The sequence below is a fragment of the Salmo trutta genome, unplaced genomic scaffold (genome assembly GCF_901001165.1).
Source record: "Salmo trutta unplaced genomic scaffold, fSalTru1.1, whole genome shotgun sequence".
Taxonomy (NCBI): domain Eukaryota; kingdom Metazoa; phylum Chordata; class Actinopteri; order Salmoniformes; family Salmonidae; genus Salmo; species Salmo trutta.
Window position 1 is genome coordinate 2,646,737 of NW_021823104.1, and position 9,358 is coordinate 2,656,094.

The window sequence follows — 9,358 nt, forward strand, 5'->3', positions numbered from 1 at the left end:
ATTCATTGTGATCTAGGATCAGGTCCCCCCTCTCCATGTAATCTGATTCATTATGATCTAGGATCAGGTCCTCCTCTCCATGTAATCTGATTCATTATAATTCATCATTATGCTTTGTTTGGCTACTTGTTGTCCATTGTCCGTTGTCTGAAGACGCCTATTGTGGTGAAATGTCAGGAACACATTTTTTAAATGTACTTTTAATCTTTTAAGAAACTTTGAAATGAACCACATGGATTCTGACTGAGGACTCAGCTAAAACTAGATACCAACAGTGGACAATTCCCAGCAAAAGCATGGTGCTACAACTGTCAGGAGGAGAACAGGGGGAGTATTCCCCTTGGAGAACCCAGAGTGCAACACTGAAGAAAAACATATTGGAGAATAACAACAATCTCAATCTGAAGCTCTAAAGAAAAAATAGGAATTGTGAAAATCAGGACCATCATTCTTCCTCCTGTCCACCTATTGTCCCTGTATGAATCAGGACCACCATTCTTCCTCTTGTCCACCTATTGTCCCTGTATGAATCAGGACCACCATTCTTCCTCCTGTCCACCTATTGTCCCTGTATGAATCAGGAACACCATTCTTCCTCCTGTCCACCTATTGTCCCTGTATGAATCAGGACCACCATTCTTCCTCCTGTCCACCTATTGTCCCTGTATGAATCAGGACCACCATTCTTCCTCCTGTCCACCTATTGTCCCTGTATGAATCAGGACCACCATTCTTCCTCCTGTCCACCTATTGTCCCTGTATGAATCAGGACCACCATTCTTCCTCCTGTCCACCTATTGTCCCTGTATGAATCAGGACCACCATTCTTCCTCCTGTCCACCTATTGTCCCTGTATGAATCAGGACCACCATTCTTCCTCCTGTCCACCTATTGTCCCTGTATGAATCAGGACCACCATTCTTCCTCCTGTCCACCTATTGTCCCTGTATGAATCAGGACCACCATTCTTCCTCCTGTCCACCTATTGTCCCTGTATGAATCAGAACCACCATTCTTCCTCCTGCCCCACCTATTGTCCCTGTATGAATCAGGACCACCATTCTTCCTCCTGTCCACCTATTGTCCCTGTATGAATCAGGAACACCATTCTTCCTCCTGTCCACCTATTGTCCCTGTATGAATCAGGAACACCATTCTTCCTACTGTCCCACCTATTGTCCCTGTATGAATCAGGAACACCATTCTTCCTCCTGTCCACCTATTGTCCCTGTATGAATCAGGAACACCATTCTTCCTCCTGTCCACCTATTGTCCCTGTATGAATCAGGAACACCATTCTTCCTCCTGTCCACCTATTGTCCCTGTATGAATCAGGAACACCATTCTTCCTCTTGTCCACCTATTGTCCCTGTATGAATCAGGAACACCATTCTTCCTCCTGTCCACCTATTGTCCCTGTATGAATCAGGACCACCATTCTTCCTCCTGTCCACCTATTGTCCCTGTATGAATCAGGACCACCATTCTTCCTCCTGTCCACCTATTGTCCCTGTATGAATCAGGACCACCATTCTTCCTCCTGTCCACCTATTGTCCCTGTATGAATCAGGACCACCATTCTTCCTCCTGTCCACCTATTGTCCCTGTATGAATCAGGACCACCATTCTTCCTCCTGTCCACCTATTGTCCCTGTATGAATCAGGACCACCATTCTTCCTCCTGTCCACCTATTGTCCCTGTATGAATCAGGACCACCATTCTTCCTCCTGCCCCACCTATTGTCCCTGTATGAATATTAGTTGGCATCTAATTGAAGAACATACTGCTTTATAGATTCCAGCCTGACAAACAATTGTCTGGACCTTACTTTGAGCACTTGCACTGGGCCTCCATTGAGTCTCCATGTGTCAAGCAGTACAGAGAAACACCCTCTAGATGACAGCAGAGGCTCTTGGATCTACCCTGTCTATCCACCAGTTTAGTGACCTTGTTCCATCAATATGTCCATACTACTTCACAACCCATTTGAGGTCTTGACCAGCAATGTCCCATTGGGCTCAACCAAGCCGAGAGTGAGGTTCTAGAAAGAGGACTGACTTTCATACCAACTCCTAAACAGGTGGACTGACGTTCATACCAACTCCTAAACAGGTGGACTGGCTTTCATACCAACTCCTAAACAGGTGGACTGACTTTCATACCAACTCCTAAACAGGTGGACTGACTTTCATACCAACTCCTAAACAGGTGAACTGACTTTCATACCAACTCCTAAACAGGTGGACTGGCTTTCATACCAACTCCTAAACAGGTGGACTGACTTTCATACCAACTCCTAAACAGGTGGACTGACTTTCATACCATCTCCTAAACAGGTGAACTGACTTTCATACCAACTCCTAAACAGGTGGACTGACTTTCATACCAACTCCTAAACAGGTGGACTGACTTTCATACCAACTCCTAAACAGGTGGACTGACTTTCATACCAACTCCTAAACAGGTGGACTGACTTTCATACCAACTCCTAAACAGGTGGACTGACTTTCATACCAACTCCTAAACAGGTGGACTGACTTTCATACCAACTCCTAAACAGGTGGACTGACTTTCATACCAACTCCTAAACAGGTGGACTGACTTTCATACCAACTCCTAAACAGGTGGGCTGACCTTCATACCAACTCCTAAACAGGTGGACTGACTTTCATACCAACTCCTAAACAGGTGGACTGCCTTTCATACCAACTCCTCAACAGGTGGACTGACTTTCATACCAACTCCTAAACAGGTGGACTGACTTTCATACCAACTCCTAAACAGGTGGACTGACTTTCATACCAACTCCTAAACAGGTGGACTGACTTTCATACCAACTCCTAAACAGGTGGACTGACTTTCATACCAACTCCTAAACAGGTGGACTGACTTTCATACCAACTCCTAAACAGGTGGACTGACTTTCATACCAACTCCTAAACAGGTGGACTGACTTTCATACCAACTCCTAAACAGGTGGACTGACTTTCATACCAACTCTTCAACAGGTGGACTGCCTTTCATACCAACTCCTAAACAGGTGGACTGCCTTTCATACCAACTCCTAAACAGGTGGACTGCCTTTCATACCAACTCCTAAACAGGTGGACTGCCTTTCATACCAACTCCTCAACAGGTGGACTGCCTTTCATACCAACTCCTAAACAGGTGGACTGACTTTCATACCAACTCCTAAACAGGTGGACTGACTTTCATACCAACTCCTAAACAGGTGGACTGACTTTCATACCAACTCCTAAACAGGTGGACTGACTTTCATACCAACTCCTAAACAGGTGGACTGACTTTCATACCAACTCCTAAACAGGTGGACTGACTTTCATACCAACTCCTAAACAGGTGGACTGACTTTCATACCAACTCCTAAACAGGTGGACTGACCTTCATACCAACTCCTCAACAGGTGGACTGACTTTCATACCAACTCCTAAACAGGTGGACTGCCTTTCATACCAACTCCTAAATAGGTGGACTGACTTTCATACCAACTCCTAAACAGGTGGACTGACTTTCATACCAACTCTTCAACAGGTGGACTGCCTTTCATACCAACTCCTAAACAGGTGGACTGCCTTTCATACCAACTCCTAAACAGGTGGACTGCCTTTCATACCAACTCCTAAACAGGTGGACTGCCTTTCATACCAACTCCTCAACAGGTGGACTGCCTTTCATACCAACTCCTAAACAGGTGGACTGCCTTTCATACCAACTCCTAAACAGGTGGACTGACTTTCATACCAACTCCTAAACAGGTGGACTGACTTTCATACCAACTCCTAAACAGGTGGACTGACTTTCATACCAACTCCTAAACAGGTGGACTGACTTTCATACCAACTCCTAAACAGGTGGACTGACTTTCATACCAACTCCTAAACAGGTGGACTGACTTTCATACCAACTCCTAAACAGGTGGACTGACTTTCATACCAACTCCTAAACAGGTGGACTGACCTTCATACCAACTCCTCAACAGGTGGACTGACCTTCATACCAACTCCTCAACAGGTGGACTGACTTTCATACCAACTCCTAAACAGGTGGACTGCCTTTCATACCAACTCCTAAATAGGTGGACTGACTTTCATACCAACTCCTAAACAGGTGGACTGACTTTCATACCAACTCCTAAACAGGTGGACTGCCTTTCATACCAACTCCTAAACAGGTGGACTGACTTTCATACCAACTCCTAAACAGGTGGGCTGACTTTCATACCAACTCCTAAACAGGTGGACTGACTTTCATACCAACTCCTAAACAGGTGGACTGCCTTTCATACCAACTCCTAAACAGGTGGACTGACTTTCATACCAACTCCTAAACAGGTGGACTGACTTTCATACCAACTCCTAAACAGGTGGACTGACTTTCATACCAACTCCTAAACAGGTGGACTGACTTTCATACCAACTCCTAAACAGGTGGACTGACTTTCATACCAACTCTTCAACAGGTGGACTGCCTTTCATACCAACTCCTAAACAGGTGGACTGCCTTTCATACCAACTCCTAAACAGGTGGACTGCCTTTCATACCAACTCCTAAACAGGTGGACTGCCTTTCATACCAACTCCTCAACAGGTGGACTGCCTTTCATACCAACTCCTAAACAGGTGGACTGACTTTCATACCAACTCCTAAACAGGTGGACTGCCTTTCATACCAACTCCTAAACAGGTGGACTGACTTTCATTCCAACTCCTAAACAGGTGGACTGCCTTTCATACCAACTCCTAAACAGGTGGACTGACTTTGATACCAACTCCTAAACAGGTGGACTGACTTTCATACCAACTCCTAAACAGGTGGATTGACATTCATACCAACTCCTAAACAGGTGGATTGACATTCATACCAACTCCTAAACAGGTGGACTGACTTTCATACCAACTCCTAAACAGGTGGACTGACTTTCATACCAACTCCTAAACAGGTGGACTGACTTTCATACCAACTCCTAAACAGGTGGATTGACATTCATACCAACTCCTAAACAGGTGGATTGACATTCATACCAACTCCTAAACAGGTGGACTGACTTTCATACCAACTCCTAAACAGGTGGACTGACTTTCATACCAACTCCTAAACAGGTGGACTAACTTTCATACCAACTCCTAAACAGGTGGACTGGGAGGAGCTCTGGAGGGATCTACACGTCTATCATAGAAGATTGAAGTTATCAGATCATTGTGAATATGAAACAGATTTTCCTCAGATACTATTTCCAAACCCCTCACATTGGGAACCTCAGTTGGAGTCAGAAACTATACAGACTCTGATACGTAGGGATGTGGCTTCCTTTTCACAATTCAGAACCAGACCTTTTTTATCAGCTTAACCTTACAAATGGTTAAAAATCAAGATCTAGAAATATAGTGATTAAACCAGCAGATAAGGGGCTCAGATTGTTGTAATGGATAAAGTGAATATCTTCTTGAAGCCAATAGACAATAGGATCATGTTAAACACTATGTTCCATTGTCCCACTCAATACAACTGGAAAACACAAAGATTAATCCAGGAGATAAACTGTATGAGGATAAGTACATTACAGATAAACAGATGGTCTGTCTTTTTGGGCCAGATTCTCCAAGGCCTAGGCAGTTTTACTTACTGCCTAAAATACATATCTCCTGAGACGTGGGCGGTTCCCTGCGGCTGACCAATAGGAAGTGATTGTGTCTCAGAGACGTGGGTGGTTCCCTGCAGCTGACCAATAGGAAGTGATTGTGTCTCAGAGACGTGGGCGGTTCCCTGCAGCTGACCAATAGGAAGTGATTGTATCTCAGAATCTTACTGTATTGCTGAATATATAGACTTTTATTGCTGAATATATAGACTTTTATATCAACCCTCTATCCCAGAAACACCCAGCTATGTTCAGGGTACTGATGAATGAAGGGTTTATTACTATTGTAGTACTGACTTTAATATCAACCCTCTATCCCAGAAACACCCAGCTATGTTCAGGGTACTGATGAATGAAGGGTTTATTACTATTGTAGTACTGACTTTAATATCAACCCTCTATCCCAGAAACACCCAGCTATGTTCAGGGTACTGATGAATGAAGGGTTTATTACTATTGTAGTACTCTTTCTATTAACTTAGCTACTGACTTGTTCTATTGTTGTTGCATTGTCAAGAGGTTAACCTGCAAGGAAGCATTTAACCTGTTACATCTAGGGGGCAGTAATTTCACGGCTGGATAAAAAACGTACCCGATTTAATCTGATTATTAGTCCTGCCCAGAAACTGGAATATGCATATAATTATTAGCTTTGGAGAGAAAACACTCCAAAGTTTCTGAAACTGTTTGAATGGTGTCTGTGAGTATAACAGAACTCCTATGGCAGGCAAAAACCTGAGATGCTTCTGTTCAGGAAGTACCCTGTCTGAACATTTCTTGCCCTTCTTTATTATCTCTGTCGTTTACAAAGGATCTCTGCTCTTACGTGACAATTCTCACGTCAACAATGGAGTCTCACAGCCCGGGAAAAACAGGAATGATGTCATTCAAAGCCCTGGCTGAAGCACACGAGAGCAAATGCTGAGTGGTCAGTCAATGGACTAAGCCTTAGGCGCGTGACACGCCCCGCCCCCGGCTTTTGGTTTTTTCCTCAGTTTACAGACAGGCAGATTCCCGGTCGGAATATTATCGCTTCTCTACGAGATAAATTGCATAAATATTGGTTTTAAACAGCGGTTGACATGCTTCGAAGTACGGTAATGGAATATTTCGAAATTTTTTGTCATATTTTGCGTCATGCTCGTGGCCGAGATTTAGCGTTGGGATAGTGTCTAGAACGCACGAACAAAACGTCGCTGTTTGGATATAACGATGGATTATTTGGGACCAAACCTACATTTGTTATTGAAGTAGAAGTCCTGGCAGTGTATTCTGATGAAGAACAAGCAAGGTAAGAACATTTTTCTTATAGGAAATGTGATTTTGGTGAAGGCTACACTGGGTGGGTGTCTAAATAGCTAGCCCTGTAACGCCGGGCTATGTACTTACATTATTGCAAAATGTGCTTCATCCGAAAAGCTATTTTAAAATCGGACATATCGAGTGCATAGAGGAGTTCTGTATCTATAATTCTTAAAATAATTGTTATGCTTTTTGTGAACGTTTATCGTGAGTAATTTAGTAAAATCACCGGAAGTGTTCGGTGGGAATGCTAGTTCTGAACGTCACATGCTAATGTAAAAAGCTGGTTTTTGATATAAATATGAACTTGATTGAACAGACATGCATGTATTGTATAACACAATGTCCTAGGTGTGTCATCTGATGAAGATCATCAAAGGTTAGTGCTGCATTTAGATATGGTTTGGGTTTATGTGACATGATATGCTAGCTTGAAAAATGGCTGTGTGATTATTCCTGGCTGGGTACTCTGCTGACATAATCTAATGTTTTGCTTTCGCTGTAAAGCCTTTTTGAAATCGGACAGTTTGGTTAGATAAAGGAGAGTCTTGTCTTTAAATAGCTGTAACATAGTCATATGTTTGAAAAGTGTAAGTTTTCGGATTTAGAGGAGTTTGAATTTCGCGCCCCGCCCATCATTGGATATTGGAGCAGACGTTCCGCTAGCGGAACGTGTAGATGTAAGAAGTTAATGCAACCTGCAATACAAGCACATAATACTTGTATTGTACTTTATATTATTATAGGTATTTTAGGGTTGCCATGGATTTCAAGCAGGCAATGCCATCAGGTCCAAACCCCAAACAAGGAAATTGTAGGAGACAGGCGTGTTGGGGTTTCCTGCCAGCTTGACCACCCGCTTCACTTCCTGAACATGAAAAAGGGTGAAAAGTTTTTTTCAGTTTCTTTTCAGTAAATTATATATTTTTTTTATTCAATTGGCATCAATTAATTTTGGTATAACAACTATTAAATAATATTGTCACGTCCTGACCAGCAGAGGGAGTAGTGGTGTAGTATTTTGGTCAGGACGTGGCAGAGGAAGTCTGTATGTGTTGTCTAGTATGTCTGTTTCTGTGTTAGTCTTGTGACTCCTGATCAGGAACAGCTGGGGATCGTTGTTCCTGATTGGGAGTCATATATTTAGGAGTATGTTTGTCACTTGGGTTTGTGGGTGGTTGTGCTAACACTGCTAGTTCTTTTGTTTGTAGTAAGCCTGTCGTGAGTTTTGTGTTTATTGTTTTCCTGTGTATACTTTGCTTTAATTTATTATTCTTTACATTAAAAGATGAGTATCCACATTCCGCCTGCAGTTTGGTCCATTCAACACGGCTTCAACAATTATGACAGAACCACCCACCTAAACAAGACCAAGCAGCGGAAAAAGGAGAGGAACGCTGAGTACATGGACTATGGTGAGAAATGGACCTGGGAGGAGATCTTGGAGGGAAAAGGCTCATACACTTGGGAGGAGATCCAGGCTGGAAAGGATCGCCTTCCATGGGGACAGGTGGAAAGAGAGTGGGAGGAACGGCGAAAGGCTGGTGAGGACCGGGAACGCTACCGGGGTACACGACTGGCGAGGAAGCCGGAGAGGCACCCCCAATAAAAAATTTTGGGGGGGCACATGGGTAGTTTGGCTAGGCCAAGGAAGAGCCATAAGCCAGCTACCCGTGATTATGTGGAGGAGCGTATGGAGCTGAGGGCGCAGTGTTTTGCTGAGGTGCGCACTATCTCACCCATACGCACGCACAGTCCGGTGCGCGCCATTCCAGCCCCTCGCAGATGCCGTGCTAGAGTGGGCATCCAGCCTGGTAGGAGGATGCCTGCGCAGCGCATCTGGTCGCCGGTACGCCTCCTAGGACCAGGCTACCCTACTCCCGCTCTATGCACGGCAACCATCAGGCCCCTGCACAGCCCAGTTTGCCCTGTACCAGCACCCCGCTCGTGCAGGGCTGCTAGTTCCATCCAGCCAGGACGGGTTGTGCAGGCGGTGCGGTTAAGGCCACCTGTGCGCCTCCATGGCCCAGTCTTTCCGGTTCCTGCCTCTCGTGCTATCCCGGAAGTGAGTACCTCCAGTATGGCACGACCAGTACCAGCAACCCGGACCAAGCTTCCCATGAGTCGGCCTAGTCCTATTCATCCTGTTCCCGCTCCTCGCACTAGCCCTAGGGTGCGTGTCTTCAGCCTGGTACCACCTCTACCAGCCCCACGCACCAGGCTTCCAGTGTGCAGTCCAGAGTATCCGGCACCAGTGTGCAGTCCAGAGTATCCGGCACCAGTGTGCAGTCCAGAGTATCCGGCACCAGTGTGCAGTCCAGAGTATCCGGCACCAGTGTGCAGTCCGGAACCGAGGGGGTCTGCCTGCAACCCGGAACCGAGGGGGTCTGCCTGCG